At 37.3% G+C, this 17,515-nt stretch overlaps 1 long non-coding RNA gene across 2 annotated transcripts in view; it reads left to right on the top strand.

Annotated features, from left to right (window-relative positions):
- LOC114316286 (uncharacterized) overlaps positions 1-15,253 on the top strand; it is a 65,328-nt gene extending 50,075 nt beyond the window's left edge. For both annotated transcript variants that reach the window (XR_014332385.1, XR_014332387.1), the window contains one exon: positions 14,652-15,253. This is a non-coding gene — a long non-coding RNA (uncharacterized LOC114316286). The remainder of the gene's footprint in view (positions 1-14,651) is intronic.
- Positions 15,254-17,515: the final 2,262 nt, after the last annotated feature.

Below are 17,515 nucleotides of genomic sequence, written 5' to 3'. Positions count from 1 at the left end.
ATTTGCGTTACTCACGTGCCACCATCAATACCATGAGAGCTGAGTGGGAATTTCGCAAAACTCGAGCAAACGTTCTCGTTAAGCTATGTCGTGAAGTTAATCTTAAATTTCCTCGCCGATTAGCCATGCATATGCCAACTGACACTCCACAGTTGTTGCAAAGGGCATTGCATCGTATCTGCGACGAGGTTAATCGCATGACCCAACGTTTGCAAAGGTCCGGATTAATGAAGACCGCAAATGAGCGTGCCGAAGATGGGTTAATGGATGATGCGCCTGGAGCATGGATGTTATGTATGAATCTGATATTGAGATATCAAATGATGATGATAATGAATGAAGTTGTTTGGATGAACGACCAAACCATTTCTGTAATGCATGCAATTTGTAATGCTTATCCACGACTTATCAATGAAGGGAGATATTTCAATTGTTTTCGAATAGTTCTTGTAATTCTACCTTTACTTTTTGTCCGTTATTGTTATTTTGAAGAATGCTACTTGAACTAGACTTTCATGATTTCATGCATTATTGATGTGGAATATAATAATGATACTTAATGAACTACAGGTTCATATAACAAATAGTTGAAATACACGTTTAAGCTAGATGAACAACAAATATATATGTCTACATTTTGTTTGGTTATCATTGGTTTGTACATGAAAAAAAGACAGTGAATGCAATCATTCAGAAAAGTGAAAGAAAAGGGAAAACAAAATTATGTGTTTGTTTAGATATTTATTTTGTTTCCTTTTTATTCATATTTCTCCCCACAACTATCCATTATGCAATGTTTACATTTTTTTCTCAGATTTTTTTTGTATAAAATTTTTACTAACCTGTAGCAACATAAGTGGTCCTCCAATCTCCCTCGTTAATAAAATCCTATCAATTCTTATCCTTTTTTTTTCTGTTTTCCTTTTCATTTTTATGGAAATCATCAAAACAAGTAAGAATAAAAAATTGTAAAATTATATTTTTGGAATAAATAAGTATGACACATTTACATTATCTGTACAAGTTTGATTTACAAAAACTATAACAAAAACTATAAATAAAATAAACTATACACTCCATATCACACCTGCTAATGCCCTAACCTGCCCCCAGTCCCACAACCCCGACCGTGGACCTCCATCCTCGGTCTCCTGCGGTAGACTCTCTGAATATCTGGCTCCCCCAATCGTAAATGCGTATCCTGTGGAGCCTGTGAGTGTGACCCCCCCTCTATTGCATGTGCTGCCCCTGATCTTGTCTGTGGACGAAGATCAGATACTGCTGTGAGCTGTGAAACTCCATCATCTGGAGCAACTGTATCATGATCTGAAGCTGGACCTCAACCTCTGCCTCTGCCCGCACCCCGACCTCGGCCGCGACGTCCACCACGACCAAAACCTCGGCCTCTCCCGCGCGCTCTGGGGAGGGGGCTCAATATGGGCCTCATCGTCAACGTGGGAGATGTCAGTGAGAACTGCATCATGCGTACTCATGGTCGCGGTCGAACTGTCTGGTGGTGGTAACTGGGTGGGTGGGGCAACAACGTCATGCATGTATCGGGGCGGTGTCCAATCAGGGTCAGGCACATAAGGTATGCCAGATATGTATGGGGTAGTATGTGGTGGGGTGACTGATGTCGAAGGAGCTGATATGGCAGGTGCTGAAGTGAAAGGCGCTGACGTGGACGGCGCTGATGTATCTAGAGCAGCTGCTGAACTGTGTACACCGTAGTGGCCGTAATGCAGACGATCTCCCCGATGGGCAACCTGGAATGCCTGGTACAATAACTCTCGGATCTTTGCAACGGCCTGCAAGGCATGTTGTCCATCACGTTTGAAATGGGCGTCCTCAGCTAAGTGATACGACCTCCCAGCTCCAGCCACCTGAACAAACATTCAGACGTATTATTAGGCTATAGTTGACTGAAAGTAAATCAAGTATGATTTTAATAATTATCTGACACATAATATGATACTCACCAATGCCTCAAGATAAGGCTCAACTCCCTGATATCCAGACTCAGATACGTGGCTCGGATTCCCGACTAGTAGGTGTGTATGTCACCGATACCACAACATATAAGGGTCGGAAGAGGGGATCACCTCATCGCTGTAGTCAGCCTGTACAATACTGTCCCGTGGGCATCCCACAACTGTATATATGGCATATAAAACAGATGCCAGTCAGTACCACCTCGGCCACACCTATCAGTGATGTGCAACTGCTACTTAGTGTCGAACCGATCCGGCACGGACTGGACCCGACCAAACTGTCGGAGGACACGATGGGGGAGATGCCACTCAACCACGTCAAAACAAATAAGTGGCACTCTCGCCATCCATATCTCCTGACCCAGTCGGCAGTAGTCGGGGAGCGTATCGAGGACCCCAGCGTAAGGCTGCCAGATAAACTACAATGATGACAAATAAATTAAATTTTGCTCGTGAACACAAAACATATACAATGAAGAAGACAACTAAAATGCAATCAAAAAATTTCATACCTCGCCCTCGATCATCCGGTCCAGCTGGTCTCTATAAACTACCACTACGTGGGTCGAGACGACCTCGTGGCCATGTCAACCCTCCACCAGCTACCTCGCGGTTCGGGGGCCAACTACATGTCCCCCTCACCCATAGGAAGCTCACCAGGACCAACCAGTTGCCGCCTAGACGGGGCAATGCGAATCAATCTCTCCCATGCCCAAATCTGCAATAGTTTGAACACAATTACAATACTGATATATGGCATACAATATGAATTGACATGTAATAAAATTCTTACTAACCTGTAGCAAGACAAGTGGTCCTCCAATCTCTCTCATACCCACCTGAACTGCTCGACATAGCATCCTATACAAGCATGCCAGAGCCATGCTACCCCAGCTGTACTGCCCAATCTCGTCAATGTCTCTCAGCAGTGGCAAGTACATCAGCTTGAGCAGGTTTTGTGACTTATCAGGGAGAAGTACCCCCCTAATAAGCCACATAATATATGCTCGGGTATGCTGCTGTACCAACTCATCTGGAGCATGATCTGGAAGATGAGCAAACTGCTCAGCCAGCCACCTGACCCTCAGTCTACCTGCTTGTAAATCTGCTGGTGTAGGTGCTACTCCTAATAGCTCAACACATAGGGCTATCCACTACTCCGTCGTGAAATGTGGGTTAACTCCAGTAACTGCTCGGCCATCAATCCGAAGACCATATAGGATGGATACGTCCTACAATGTGACGGTGGCCTCCCCGATCGGGAAATGAAATGTATGAGTCTCTGTGCGCCACCTCTCGATGAGAGCAGTGATGAGTGCGTGGTCCAGTCGAATGTACCCGATACGATACACACCATAGAATCCCGCGCGTAATACATACTGCAAGACTCTATGGTAAAACGGATGCTCCCACAATCCAGAATCTGCCCGACGGCATGTCAACACGGTGCGTGCCTCATCCTGCACAACAGAATGACCAGTTTAAATAATAGCATTATCACGAAATATACAACAAAATGCAATGTGTTTTAATTGTAAGCATAAAGTCCAACAAACGTTATTGCATACCGGACGCTCCCATATACTGTCAGCCCGATGTGCCTGTCTGAACAGTGGAACCTCCTCAGGTACATGTGCCATGAAGCCTATACAACTGAAATATTAGATCACCCATATCAAAATCTCATTTAATCATAACATAATAACAGAGAAACTGTAATTATTGATTTTGTACTTAACGATTTAAAATACAATGAAGTAAATCTTATGGGTTTGTGAAAAGACAAATTTATGTGCCATTTACATTGAAGCAATTCAAAATTAATGATTACATTTATGGCATATTTGACAAAACTTAAATATTGATTTTGTAATGCTGTGTGTTTGGTAACGTTTACGTTTTCAGTTTATATTTACAAAAATTTTATAAATTAGTTTTTGTTTATTCTTAGAAAAACATAAACTACAAACGCGTTTGGTAATTGACAAAATGTTTAAAAAAATTTAAAATATAAAAAAGAGTGAGAAATGGCGAGTGGTGGCAAGTGGCGGCGGAAGACGGTAGTGGAAAGTGGTGACAGTGGGTGGTGGGTAGCTGGTGGTGGTGGGTGGTGGTGGTGGTGGATGGGTGATGGTGGTGGGTGGTAGCGAGTGGGTAGTGGTGGTGGTGGTGGTGGTGGATGGTGGTAGCAGGTGGGTGGTGGTGGCGGGTAGGTGGCGGGTGGTGATGGTGAGTGGATGGGTGATGGTGGCGGGTGTAGCGAGTGGGTGGTGGTGGCAGGTGGCTGGCAGATGGCGGGTGGCGGGTGGTGATGGTGGGTGGGTGGGTAACGGCGGCGGGTGGTGGGTGGTAACGAGTGGGTGGTGGTGGTGATGGTGGCGGGTGGTGATGGGTGGTGGCGGGTGGTGATGGTGGGTGGGTGGGTGACGGTGGCGGGTGGTGGTGGCGGTGGTGGTGGTGGTGGCGGCGGGTGGTGGGTGATGGTGGCAGGTGAGTGGTGGGTGGTGGTGGGTGGTGGGTGGTGGCGGATGGTGGTGGTGGTGGTGGGTGGGTGGGTGACGGTGGCGGGTGATAGGTGGTAACGAGTGGGTGGTGGTGGTGGTGGTGGCGGGTGGCCGGTGGTGGTAGCAGGTGGGTGGCAGGTGATGGTGGTGGTGGTGGCGGGTGGTGGGTGGTGGTGGCGGGTGAGTGGCGGGTGGCTGGTGGCTGGTGGTAGTGGGTGGCTGGTGGTGGCGGGCGGTGGATGGTAATGGCGAGTGGTAGGTGGTGGCGGTTGGATGGCAGGTGGGTAGTGGGTGGTGGGTAGTGGTGGTGGTGGTGGTGGTGGTGGTGGGGGTGGGTGGTGGGTGGGGGTGGCGGAGGTGGAAGACGGTGGTGGAAAATGGTGGCGGGTGGTGGCTAGTGTTGGGTGGTAAAAAAAAAAAAAAAACTGAAAACTCAAAATGAAAACACATTTTTTGTGTTTTCATTTTTTGGCCAAATTTATAAATTGAGACCATTGATTTATAAATCAAAAATTTTACCAAACAAGTTTTTATTTGAGTTTTTTAAATTTTTGTAAATATAAACAGAAAAATGAAAACGTAACTGTTACCAAACGGCACCTAAAGTTTGAATAAATTATAAATTTTGTAAATTACATATAAAATTTGTAATTGTGAACAATGACTGCAACATTCCAATTTTTAAAATTTAATTTATAATAGGTTAATTTTTTTTTAAATTTGTAAATTTTTTAAATTATAAAATGTGAACAATGATTGCAGCATTTGATATTAAATTTATTCAAAAATATGAAATTTTGAAATGGTAGTGTTGGCTACACATTTTGTGCTAGCCAGTGACAATTCGACGCGTGGCAAAGTAAGGGTAATATGGGGAGACCAGGCAGGTTTTCGATCCTGATCATACACGTGGCAGTTAATATTGGTTGTTATAAGATCTGAGTAGTAGCGGATCAACAAAGAAATGTACGGTGACGTGGCGTCAACGGTTGCTCACATTCAAATTCGAATATAGGGGTGAAGCCTAACTGCAAGTGAAGGCGTAGTGGAACTACTTATAAGGTAGCATGATCAGCGATCACGGAGGAGCAGTTCGACGGTTTGAAGTACAATTCGATGGTTATCTTCGGAGAGTATAAATAGCAGGAAGGACTTCAGAGAAGGGGACGAAGAAAGATCTAAAGAAAACCAGTCTTACTTTACATATTCCAGTGTTATTCCTGTCCTTTACATTTCTGTACTTTAAGTTCCTGCGCTGCACTTCATTTGTAGGAGTAGTTTTCGAGTATATTGCTGCTGTAATTCTCTACGGAACTAAGATCATTGTAAGTTTTTCATACTAATGAAATGCTTCAGTTTATTTAACTGTTTTTATGCTCAAGTTCTCTGAAGTCTACCAGTAAGCCACCGGTAAAAGTCCTCTTTATTGAGGCTAAAAGAACCATAACACAATCGTCTGAATAATTGTTTGGCAATTACAATTCTGTAAGGACTGATTGATCTTTGCTGGCACGCTCATAATTACAAAAGTAACCTTCGAAAGCCAAAAAGCCAACAGGTAGAAGAACTACGTGATTAAGTATAGAATCTTGTAATACACATTTTGAATCAAGTACACAGTGAAAAACTAGTACACATTTTCAATAAATTATACAAGTTTGAATAAATTATACACATTTTCAATTTTGTATTACACATTTTGAATCAAGTACACATTTTGTAATACACATTTTAAATGTACGACCCCGTTTACAAATAAAGAATTTAAAAATACATAATTAAATGATCTATTACAAATAAAGAATTTCAAAATGATATATTACAATATGTAAGTATTACATAGTCTTCATCGACCAAGTCGCACCGGACATGTTCGCCTGTCATAACCTGTCTACTGGCACTGACTGCAACGAGCTGTCAAACACCTGTCTGATATATCCATCTCATTCAGAATACGAGCCATAGATGTACGACCCCGTTTTACTTCTCGTAGACGAAGTACATTAGGCATTAAGGTCCACTGCGGATCATCCCAATAATCTTGATGCGGTATTGGATTGAATTTAGTTTCCCAAACCCTCATGTATACAGGAAGCCTATATACTGGATCAACGTACTCGAATGGATTGTCACCGCATTCAGACATTACAGCGAACGTATGGAAACATAGATAGTGTCTTATCTCATATTTCCCATAACTGCGCGTGGGTTGATTCATCTGCACAATCTGTCTATTGCGACCTTGTCCACGGCGAAAAGATGTTTGCACCTCAAATACGCGGTGGGGCCTATAAGACAATATTGATACAAACTAATCAAGTTCATGTTTTTAGGTGTAATTAACTTAACAACATAATAATAACAATTTTTTCACATTACAAACTAACCTGTCATACGATATCAACTGAAAAGTATTTCCCCTTGCGATACCCTCCTCGATAGTTTTTTGCATCTCTCTAGGGTATTGGAACTCATTTCGTACATCTGTTTTAGCTTGGGCTCCCATCTCGTCAAAATATTTGATGAGCCGTCGAAATGTAAATTCAACCATAGCTGAGATAGGTAAGTTCCTTGCACCTTTCAGGACGCTATTGAAGCACTCTGCATCATTACTGGTCAATACCCCCCAGTGATATCCACCGTCATATGCAAGGGCCCAGTCCTCAGGATTCATCTTGTGGACCCAATTGATGGCTTCTTGGTTAATAGCTTGTATCTATTCTAAGTAACCATTACACTTTCGTCGTTGATCAGCACTCCCTGCTTTCCATAGAAGTTGTTTGAGCTCCTTATTTTTGAACTTTGTGTTAAAGTTACTGCAGACATGTTGAAGGCAGTGCCGATGATATCCAACACATTGGAGCGAGGGATTCAATCAATGCCGCCTCACAACAGCTAAAATACTCTCAGCTCGATCAAATATCAAAGTCACTCCCTGTCGGTCCAAGACAATATGTTCCTTGATATTTTGAATGAAGAACGACCAAGACTCCAAACTCTCCCTGTCGACAACAGCGAATGCAAGAGGTAATATTTTGCCATTGGCAGTGACAATCGTTGCTACAAGCAACACACCAGTGTATTTACCGTATAAGAATGTACCATCTATAGTTATAACAGGCCTACAATATCTAAAGCCATCGATGACGGGTTTGAAAGACCAGAAAACAAAGTGGAAGACGGGCATAATGGTTGTATGCCCAGTATATCTATGCTTCCATTTGACGATGGTGCCAGGATTAGATGTCTGTAATGCATGCATGAATTTAGGCAACTGCCTATATGATTCATCCCAATTACCGAATACCATTTTAATTGTCTTTGCCCTTGCATATCACGCCTTCTTGTATGATATACTATAGTTCATGGTCTTTTTGATATCTTCGATGACATTCTTAATTGGCATATCAGGTTCATTCTGCATACGACAATCACATATGAGTTGGATTATCTGGGTATGAACACTATAAACAAACAAATATGTATATATATGTAAACATTTATTTTTTATACTAACCGCAAATTGTCCCAAAATATGAGAAGTATTGTAACTGGAGCTAATATTAGTGTGGTCCCTGTTCATTCATGGGTATAAACAATGGTGAGGACCCCTGTACTGCTTTATTTCAAAAAGACCATGTTTCCTACTAAGAGATGCATGCAACCACCAATTGCAATCGTGCTTGCAAGCAGACACCCAAACGTATCGCTTGGAGGTTACGACCTTATACTCTCGATTATTTGTTGCATGGTACAATTTTACAGCATGTACAAGTTGCTTCTTATCAACAAAAACCATTCCTCTATCTAACTCGGGATTTTCAGCGCTCCAGATCCGGTTACGGGGAACGACATCACGGGTACTAATGTCAAAATCACTACCCATGTGAATGTTGTCATAGAAAAGGATTTCAACTCTAGGTGGAATGGGGGCATTTTTCAGGGTCAACGGGAGCCTCAGCGTCATCTTCATCATCATCATCATCATCATCATCTGATCCGCTTAATAAATTTTCTTCATCACACATTTCATTGTCATCATCGTTTAGGGCAACATCAGTACCGTGCATGTCACTGTCAGCAAACTGCACATTGTTCACTGTTTCTTCCATATTACCAGCAACTTCAACCGGAGTGGTATGATGGCTGCATATGGGCACTTCTTGTGTGTTATTGTCAAATTCATAATCATATCCACCACGTGAACTTGATTCTACACCATGGCCCTCAAATGACTGTTGTGTGTAGCCTAGTGGATAACATTGATCTGATTCATACATAGGAGACTGAAATGCTGTTGTGTCAATCCCATGCGTCAGCAATGTAGTGAACGGACGAGAATCCATCTGTGTCATGTTCGGGATATTGTGTACAACCTCTTTCTCAATGTAGACTTCCAAACAATTTTGTGCTTGAAAACTTGCACCGATACTTAATATGGTGTGCAACGCCTCATCGTCATTGATCGGTAATATCTTGTATTTGCTGTGTGCTTGCCACTGGCGATAAGGATATCTGCATTTGAAGGTCAATCGGACACTTTCTCCGTAACTTGCCACCTTTGACATAAACATCTCCTCCAAATTGCTAAGCGTGATGCCAATTTGCAACGCATATATTACTTTCGGCTCAGCATCATATGAGACGCTTTCATCGGGATCCCGAATTATATTTTCCCCCCAGTAGGAAATAATTGGAACAGTCTCCATATACTTGCTTCAATTAAGACAAAAAACATTAAAATAGCAACAATATACTTATATCTGCTTGTACTTGTAAAAGAATTATATGAATTTTAACTCATTCAATTACAATTACTTGCGACGCAAAAACTTTATTTAAGTAATCAGCAATTGTAATCCAACAATCATTATTGATTTTTTAATTAAAATATGAGTTAAAATAATGATAATGCTTTAGATTTTTTAGCTTTTTAAGAAACAAATCTTGCAACACATACAAAATTAACATCATGCTCTTGTGTTATGCTTTTTACATTATTTATTAGGATTAAGATCATGCTCTTGTGCACATTAAATGTAATTCAACTAAGTTTTAGGTCTGAAAATCTTTTATTAATTTTGGATTAATTTTGTATAAATTTTATAAAAATGATTATAAATTATAAAGTAACAACATTTGTAATCATTAAATAAATGTAATTGATGTAAGTTGATTATGTAATTGATAAATTATAAATCTAAGTAATTTACATAAACTTATGAGTGTAAATTGTTAATCTTGTTACTTTGAGTGTAGGTAAACTTATGAGTGTAGGAAAATCTAACAATCTTATGAGGTAGGTAAACTTATGAGTGTAGGTAAACCTAACTTTACATCAAAGTAACAACCTACATCAAAGTAACAATATTTCTAATTTACCTAAATTTCTAATCATTACATAAATTATGAGTGTAGGTTGTGACTTTATATAAATTATAAAGTGTTGGTAAACTTGATTTATACATAAAGAAATTTGATTTATACATATTCATGACCACGCTTATAAGTAAAATATGTAAAAACATGTTTTCAAAACACATTTTCAACAAAAAATCAAAAGCAGCACTCACTCTTCTTTGTCACACACACACACACACTCACTCTCTCTCTCTCTCTCTTTGACAGACACACCCACAACACACACTCACATCAAACATATAATTTTTAATATATATAAATTTTATTTTATAAAATTCAGAACAAATAATTTTTTTTAATTTAATTTTTCTTTTGGAATAATTTATTTTTCCAATTAATTTTATTTTTTTTGCCAATGAATTTTTCTTTTCAAAGGTGGGGGAATAACTGTCATAAACATAAACCTGAGGGGGTGTCAGTGTAATTTACCTAAATAAAAAAAATTACATTTTAAGAATTAAAGTAAAAAAATAATCATTTTATATAGTTGATTATTATTTGCTATTATCAATTATTATTATATATATATATATATATATTTAATATTGGTTTGAATTTTACAAAATAAAATTTATATATATTACAAATTATATATGTTTGATGTGAGTGTGAGTGTTGTGGGTGTGTGTGTCAGAGAGAGAAATAGAGAGAGTGAGTGTGAGTGTCTATGAGAAACAAGAATGAGTGCTGGTTTTGAATTTTTTGTTGAATTTTTACATTTTGCTTAAAAGTGGTTATTATCCACGGGTCAACAGTAAAACCGTGGTTTGCAACCACGTTTTCTGAAGATAAAAAGAATTACTTAACAAAAGCATGGTTATGTATAAATCAAATTTTCTTAATCAAATTTACTTAAAAAAAATAATTACTTAAAAATTTATGTATAAATAAAATTTCCTTAAAAGCGTGATTTGTAACCACGTTTTGTTAATTAAAAGCGTGGATTGTACCACGCTTTTAAGATTTTACAAATTGTCCACGGGAGGGCCACAAAAACGGTGAAAGCGTGGTTTGTAGCTGCATTTTAGCTTAGTTTAGGAATTCTGTCCAAACTAAGCCTACTTTAGGAAATAAATTACTATTTTGCCTTAATTTGGGAAAAGCCCCTAATTTGGGCAATGATTTAATCGTACGCATGTAAATGGTAACAATTTAAAAAACACTTATTTTGAGGATGTTTTGATAAATCTTGATATATTTTTTTACTATTTCGATAAACTAGACAGATATATCAATAATTTTGAATGTGAAGACATTATGAAGATTCTTCTTTTATTTTTCTGTTCATATAATTTTATAGTATAATTTGTATCAAGTATTGTATTTATTCAGTGCGATTGGACAAAATTGGACAAGTCATACAAAAATCTTAAATCAAAGTGTAACTTTTTCTATGAAATTATTATTTTTTTCATTGAGTTGAAATAACTTGACTGATTTTGTATGACTTGTTCTTAATTTTTATTTCAAACATTGTTCACGTAATTTTTTAAAACCGGTGGTCCAATTAGTGAGATTTAAGGACAATTAAAGAGAAGTTGCTTTTATTTGCTAAAGCTTTTGCCATTAGGGACCTTAATGACAAAGTTATTTGGTAGGTTATTTCCTATGAGATTATTCCCTTAGGGAAATAACCTCATACGAAATAACGTAGGAAATAACTTAGGGAAATAGCGTAAGAAATAACCTAAATACAAAATTAATGAGCGCTCATAATTTTAAGCAATATAAATAACATAACAAAAAAAATTATCGACCTGAACCGAGTCAAACTTGAGTTTCATTAATATTAATGAGCTCTCATTATGTGTTAAAAATTAGGTATGCTCCTTTCAGGTCTCAAGTTGAACTCTCAGTATGTGTCATGTTTATAGGTATTAATTGAGATTTGTCGGATCTACGTGGGAGAGACGTTTGGTGTGGATTGTAAGATTAGTCCATAAATACGTAAACTGATTCAGACATCCGACTATCATAAAAAGTTAAAACTTAATTGAATAAACATAATGCAGGCGCATAGAGAATAAGTTAATTGGATAATTCAAGTTGGTAAAAATTATCGAAAATGAGTCATTTTATAAATCAAATATTTTAATTTTTTCAAACATAATTTTTAAACAATTTTTTTTTTATTTATATCAAATGTTTTGATAATAGCATTTTCCAGGATGACTTCAAAGGCCTCTTTTGGCAAAGAGGTAAAAAGTCATTTTTTGACTTCTAATTTTTTGCGGATCACCTCTAATGTTTATATCAAATTTTTTGTGGATCAAATTTTTTGACCTCTAATGTTTATATCAATTTTTTTGTAAAAAGTCATTTATTTATATCAAATTTTCTGACTTCTAATGTTTTGGTAATTTTTTGGCGAGGTAAAAAGGCATTTTCAGTATTTTTTTTACACGTTTTTCCAAAAAAAAAAATTTAAAATACAAAAAATTAGCTTTTAACTTATTTCCTAAAACAACTCAAAAAATTGTTTGTACTAGTTATAGTGGCCTAATGATGAAGCTGAAGAGATAAGCGAAAGAATAACAAGATTTAATCATATCGACAGGACTAAGAAGCAATCAGAAATTATATTTTCAATTCAAAAAATATAGACAGGATTCACATTTCAAAATTCAAAAACCTAATTTGTAAAAAAATAGATAGGATTCACAGTTCACAATGCAATAAATATATACAGGATTCACAATTCAAAACCCAAATTCCTGAAACCATAACCCTAATTTCTGATTTCACAATTGAAAACCCTATAAAATATATTTGTAATTCACAATCAGAAGAACGTCGTCGACGACCATCTTGGGTTTCACTCAGACTATTCGCGGCGAAGGACACAGCCACCCTCTCACAACTGAAAATTTTCTCCCTCTTTCCCTTAAATTTTCTCCTCATTTTCTTTTGGCTGAACTTGCTTTTCTTTTATGCCAAACATCCCCTTATACTTTCCATAATAGAGAAAGAAAAAATGATATAATGATCAGTTGGATCTATGGACTTGAGATAATTAAAACTAGACTAACCATGACAACTTTAAACATAGTTTCTTGTAATTCAATTTTGTATGACACTGATATATATTATATGATTCTATTTTTTTTAATATATCATAAATATTGTTAGGCTGTGCTTAATTTATTGGAATGAAAATAAAAGGGAATGGCATGATTATTCTTTAAATATGTTTTGATTAAAAAGAAAAATTTGTGGAAAGTGAAAGTGAAAGAAAAAAAAAATAATTTGGAAATTTTGAAAGAAAGGGATAGAAAATTTTGAAATTTTAATTATAGATAATTTTTATATAGACAAAATTAGATTTTCTTGTGTTTTGCCATTTTTTTTCCAAGAAATTATAAAGTTAGTTACGATAATAATATACAAGAAAATTATTATTATTATAGATAATTATTTGTTCCTAAAAATTATTTGTTCCTAAAAAAAATCATATAACATTATTAAAAAAATTTAACTTATCATAAATTTCTTAAACCCTAATTTCTGAAACCATAACCCTCATTTCTGATTTCACAATTTACAATCCTAATCTTAATTGAAAAATGATTTCACATTCATCAATTCAAAACCCTAATTCAAAACCAAAACCCTCATTTCTGATTTCACATTCAATAGAAAACCATAACCCTCATTTTCTCATTTCAAACATAATATTTAAATTTTTCTAAACAGACTCAACATTCAACAGATTTCACATTCAACAGATGTCACATTGAACAGAAATCTGATTTCACATTCAACAGATTTCACAATTATAAACAGATTTCACATTTCTAAACAGATTTCACAAATTTTTAAACAGATTTCACAATTCAAAACCCTAATTTCTCAAACCGTAATCGTAATTTCTGATTTCACAATTATAAACCCTAACCCTAATTTATTATTTCTGATTTCACAACATTTTCACATTCATGAACCCTATTCTACCAACATTATAACCACATTCACATTTTCACAAACACAAAAAATGCATTAAAGTAGATCAACAGAGAGAGACAGAAGCCATACCAACGAGAGAGAACACAGAGAGCGACAGTACTGAAGCAGAGGGAGCTCGAGCACAGCGACAGAGAGAGAGCAGTAAGAGCGAGAGAGAGTAGTAAGAGCAAGAGAGAGAGAGAGAGCAGGCAGCGAGAGTGAAAGTAACAAGTGTGATTGCAAAACACGGGGCTGGGGAGATTTTATATAAGTTTTAAAAGCATGGTTACAAACCATGCTTTCGCTTAAAGAAAAAAATCCTATAAAAAAGCGTGGTTCACAAACACGATTTCAGAAGAAATTTTTTTTTGCCAAAACGCGTGCTTCATAACCACATTTTCAGAAGAAAAAAAAATTTAAGCTAAAAGCGTGGTTCGTAACCACGATTTTAGAAGAAATTTTTTTTGGTTAAAAAGCGTGGTTCACAACCGCGCTTTCAGAACAAAAAAAATGTAAGTTAAAAGCGTGGTTCACAACAACGATTTCAGAAGAAATTTTTTTTTAATTAAAAGCGCCTTTTGTAACCGCGCTTTCTTAATTAAAAGCGCGTTTTGTAACCACGCTTTTAAGACTTCCCAATTCTCACGTGGGACAGGCGCACAGACGTGAAAGCATGGTTCTGAACCACGTTTTAGCCTATTTTGGGATATCTTTCAAAACTAGGCTTAGTTTGGGAATTGAATTGATAATTTGGCTTATTTAGGAAAATGGCCCCTCTCTCGTCGGCATGCAGAGGCGGATCAGATTGGCAAACTAAAGGTGCAGGTCTTTTGCAAGTGCACTAGGGTTTCAATTTCCTTTCTTGTTTCAGCCTCCTTTTGGGGAATTTACACTTTTTACACACAAGCCTCGTTTGGCATGTTATAGTTTTAGCTTAAAAGTCAAAAAGTTACTAAAAAAATCAAAAAGTCTATAACATATACCACAAAGTCAAATATTCTCTTTTTTCTCTATTTTTTGCATATCTTTTTGTAAAATCTAAAAAGTCATTCCAAATATACTAGTTTTTTTTACTTCATATTTTAGTCAAAAAACTAAAAAGTTGTTAAAATAACATATCCTCAAAGGAGGCCTCGTCTAGCTTCAATGAAGACGGTTTCAAACTGAATACAAGAAGAGCTCAAAAACTTCTAACATGAATTTGCCATATTTGAACCTTTTTTCTTTTTCTTTTTTTCAAATTGTTTATTCACATCTCACTCATCTTTTTCTTTTTTTTTAATTTTTTTTTATTTATTTATTTTTTCCTTTCAAAATCTCTACTCAAACTTATGATTCAAACTTATGATTCAAACATAACTTAAGATTGTTATCAACAAAAAAAAAAAAAACAATTACCACAACTTGTTCAGTGCTCCTCATTTTCTTCTTATTCTCACCTTTCTTGTTCATGCACTCATTGCACAAGCATAGTATTTACTATTAAGGCAACCACTTATATAGGTCATGTATTAGGAAGACTAATGGAAGGTGTTCCAAATCAAAAGTGTTTCTCAATCTTCATTGATAATCTTCCTGAGCAAACTTACCGTTGGTGGCTTAGAAGAGTTCGTAATAGATGTGGGATGATTGTGGATGCTTTTATTCCTTTCAAGAGACGTAGATTTAGTAATAGTAAGTTTGGGTTTGAAAGACACCTTAAGGAAGAGGAGGCCGATGAAGTCGTTTGTTCGTTCAATGGGGTCTGGTGGTGGGGTCAAATACTAGTGGTGAAAAGAGCAATCATTCTCTCTGGGAAAAGACTGATTTGGAGAAAGAAGACTCTTTTGCCTCATTCTCTCTCCCCAATAGGCAACTAAATTTGGACGCATAAACAAAACCCCAATAGGCAACTCTTTTGCCTCATTCTATAGAAGGAGTCGAAGTTAACCCAAATGGTTCTTCTTTCACTGTTGAAGCGAAAAGAGATTGATGACTCTTGAGTAAAGACTAGTGCGGTTGGTATATTCAGAGATTTCAAAATTATTCCTATGATTGAGGAGGCAATGAGAACTGAAGGGGTCAATTTCATAATAATCAAGCCACTAGGAGGTGTTAAGGTTCTGTTGTAATTTAATACTGTGGAAGATATAAAAGAGATGCTTCATGGGAGTGGATAGTGGTTAGAAACTTGGTTTGATGTAGTGTATGAGCATGATAGAGAGTTTACGCTGTCAAGGAGAGTTTGGCTGGCCATTGAAGGGGTTCCTTTGAATGCTTGGAAGCAACTGGGGTTGAGTTTTTTTTTCTATTGATGGAAAAACTACTTCACGCAGGGAACTGGAAAGAGGGAAAGTTCTTGTGGAAACAAATTTTAAAAATTCAATAAATGGTTTTTGCAAATTGAAAGTCGGTCAATTTTTTTTCGGCATCAAAGTTTTAGAGTTGGATTTTCAGAAGATCTACATGTTAGCCTCGTCTTACTACCCCAAAGTGGCAGTTAAGGTGGATGAAGGTATTGATGAATCTAATTCTGTTGAAGGCTTCCTTAGTGAAAAGCTTGGTGATGTTCAGAGTGCGAAAAATGATGGTGATCATCTCAACGTTGGTGAAGATGTCTCAGTCTGCTCTGGAAGTGTCTTACAGGGTGTGTTTTTGGCCGGTGATCTCGAAGGCTTGGCTCCGAGAGAGAATCAAGGTGATGATGAGGAAGCTCTTCTCAGCCAAGTTGAGGATTCTTGTAATGTCACACGTAGTATGAACGGCGCTGAGCTTCGCACGCTTGAGGTAGAGCTTTGAGATGTATATCAATGCACAGACCCCAATGGTCTATGCTCTTCTTCCAGCCACTCTATTTTTTCCTAAAGCCTAGTGAGTAAATCTCTTAGCCCTAATCATGCCTCATCCCCAAATTGCCTCAACCCAACCCAACTCAAGCCCTTACCTTTCTGCACAAAAACAGTCCTATTAGGATACACAAATCCACCAATAGAAGAAAGAAACTCTCACTTCGTGAGTTGGGGCTTCCCCACAAATTCTTGAATAAAGGGAGATACGCCAGAGGTTCCAACAAAAAAATCAAAGGATGCCAAACTTGCCCGATCTTCGTAGCCTTCGCAATCATCAATATCGTCTAGTTCATTTCGGGTATGCAACAAGCGCTTCTTAAAGAAGTTGATGAGGAGATGGAACACAAGATGAAGATGAGGAAAATGAGTTTAGACTCCTTTTGGTTGAAGCAACAGAAACCTTGAAAATGGGCCAGAAATTGCAGATTGATTTTGATGGTAGAGAAGACATCTTCCTCAAGGATTTTATTGAGTTGGAGATGAGCAACAAAGCCAAAATTAGAAAGAAAAATTATTACTTAGAGTTGGAGTTAGAGAGAGAGTTAGGTAGTGATAATTTTCAGGAGTTCGGGTAAGTGGGGGTTGGCGTTTTGTCCTGGGTGTGTGTTGTGGTGTGTTTGGTTTGAAAGGGGGTATATTTTATTAGAGAGTTCATGGGTTGTGTTGGTAAGCAGTGGTTGGTGTTTGGCCTCTTCGGGGGAAGAGTGTTGTTTTATCTTTGTTAGTGGGGTGTGGTTTAGTGTGAAAGGGGGTTCTAGGTTTGGTGTGTTAAGAGTTAAGTTTTTCTTAACTTTTTTATTTCTGTTTCTGGTTTTTTTGTTTTATTGTT

The sequence above is a fragment of the Camellia sinensis genome, chromosome 6 (assembly GCF_055761805.1).
Source record: "Camellia sinensis isolate YWXY chromosome 6, ASM5576180v1, whole genome shotgun sequence".
Taxonomy (NCBI): Eukaryota; Viridiplantae; Streptophyta; class Magnoliopsida; order Ericales; family Theaceae; genus Camellia; species Camellia sinensis.
The sequence above is the reverse complement of the archived record's forward strand: the minus strand, read 5'-3'. Positions and strand labels throughout refer to the sequence as shown.